Below are 2,557 nucleotides of genomic sequence, written 5' to 3' on the forward strand. Positions count from 1 at the left end.
AGAGAGAGAGAGAGAATCTTATGAAGATTGAATAGCAGCTATGTAAGAAGCGATGTGATGCTTTGTATATAGAGTACATTATTGGGCATAAAGGAATACTCTAAAAAAAAAACCTTCAGCTGATCTTAAACTTTTGATAAGTTTCCAAACTTTCAGATTCTGCAGAATACCCAAGCTGCAGAAGATCACTGCTTTTCTGGAGAGGCATTAATGACTTCTTTAAACCCTGTTACAACACAAACTTAGTCAGAGCAGGCACATTTTGCTTTATTTCACCAAAAAACATGTTTATTCATCTATGGGGAATCTTGGGTTTTCCACGTTTCTGAATAACAAAATCGAAAGTAACCAAAAGGGATTATACACACATTCCACAAACAAACATAATTTTGAAAAGTATTGTAGAAAACTACTTTTCCATTTAAAAATAAAGCAGAACATTGCAAGAAGAGAGATTCCAATACTAATGTAATACAGATCAATGGAGATCTATTAACTTCAGGTGTATTAAAATAATAAATAATCAAAATCAGAGTAAACATACATGGCTAAATTACTACTGGGAAATATCTTTTTTCCCCCATGTCATCAAGTCATCACAGATGCTGCCTGTGCCATAATTTATCAGATGAGTAGTTTTGTAGGTGATCCTTATATCATTTAAGCTTGAAGAGCAAACTGATTAAAATAATTTGAAAGTTGTTTAGAAAGGGTCACACTTAAAAGAACCTGTACAGAGTACAAAGGAAATGGATAGAAAAGTCAGAAAATCTCATACAGACAATGGGGTCAAGCTTAGAGTCTTTATGCAGGGAAAGAAAAATATTATAAAAATAAAGAATATATTTATGTACTGGCTCTTGTGAAAATATATTAGCACAAGTTAGTTTTCTTTTTTCTTTTTTTAACACAATGGCTATACTCAAAATATTGTGCTGCTGTATATCAAATTATTCTAAAAGCAAGTCCTAAGTGTCCAAAATTGAACTATTGCTATGATAAGCAATAATAGTTTTATTTTCTTAAAAGAACACCATTTCCCATCTTCCATGCATTTGATTTTGTGAAAGTTTGTGCTGAAATATGGCTCTATATCCACATATGTTCTGCAGTTTGTATTATGCTCCACCCTTGACTGTGTGAGATCTATCTGGTGTATAGTCAAATGGATCCTGTCAAGTACTCTATGCTGTAAATTTAGATTTTACAGAGTAAACAAATAACATCTGTCATAGGTGAGAGTCAGCCCTAAAATCCAAAGAAACCCCACAGCAGAGTCAGTTGGCAGAACAGCAACTACTACAGTGATAGTCATATTGCATTTGACCTACATCAGTGTTGAAAAAGTGTGTACTTACTTCCTAAGGAGCCTCAGTCCTTGTTAAACCCTCCCATTGTCATTACTAATGACTAATGTCATCACAACTGACTCATTAGTATAAGGTACACTGTGGATCTAGGATTGTACTTCTCTCTATTCTTCTAGACACCAATACCAGATTATCCTTTTAAGTTATACTTGTTCTCTAAGGCTAAGGTCAGGGCTCTTTTGGGGTCCTCATCTTAATTACTTGTCTAGACAACTCATTCCTGCTTAAATACTATCTACAGTTCAGAAGAAGAAGAAAAAAGTAACCCAAACCCCTCTGCTATGCAGATCATTGTCCCCTTGATAAATGAATTACAAGCAGCTGCTTTCCAGAAGGGAACCCATAATACACAGGTGTATTATAGTGCATTCTACCTTCTGCTTCCTAATTCTGCCAGGTTTTTTTACTTTGTTCCCAAGAAAAGCTGCAACTCGTTATTTAAATCTCTCTCTCATACACACATGCCCTGTTTATTTCCCTATTGCTACATACCCTCATTGTTTTTAAATATTTGCATTTTGTTCTCATTAAAAAAATAAAACAAACCACTTTAACTCCTGCCTAATATCCAGGATAAAATAGGTTATATGTAAAATGACTCCTGGTCTCATAGGCACGGTCTTATTTTTGCTGGAGGGTAGAGGGAGAGAGGGCAGCAGGGACTAAGATGATGGACATGTGAAAAGTTTTACACATTTCAGGTGATAGCCCTTTTTCTGAGGGGGGGCAGGGTCCTCAGGCCTGCATGTACTCAGTGCCTCTGCCCAGCCCTATCTATTGAGCCATTTATCTCCTAGGGCACTTGTACACATGCATGTGCCACAGTGCCAGATGCTTTTAAAAGTGCCCTGCACAGTGTTACATGCATTTGTATAAACAGTGAAATGCATGTCAGTGCTGAGAAAATGTCTGTGGTACACTTTTGAACTAAAACACATCAAAAGTTAATCCAAGACCAGACTCAAATAATTGAGCCTGTTCTGACATGCTGGATTTCAGTTAAAAATCTTCCTTTGTCTTAGATTGACCTCCAGTAATAAAAAGAGTAAATTTTCATATGATCGATTTTATTATAGTCTTTACATATAAATGATCATGTATTTAAAAATGTCAGTTTCCTGGAACATCCTGGATTAGCCTACCTCTTCAGAACCAAGACTGGTGAAAATGAAAAGCTAGTGGAGAGA

Source organism: Crocodylus porosus, unplaced genomic scaffold (assembly GCF_001723895.1).
Source record: "Crocodylus porosus isolate Cpor-Errol unplaced genomic scaffold, CroPor_comp1, whole genome shotgun sequence".
NCBI classification, from domain to species: domain Eukaryota; kingdom Metazoa; phylum Chordata; order Crocodylia; family Crocodylidae; genus Crocodylus; species Crocodylus porosus.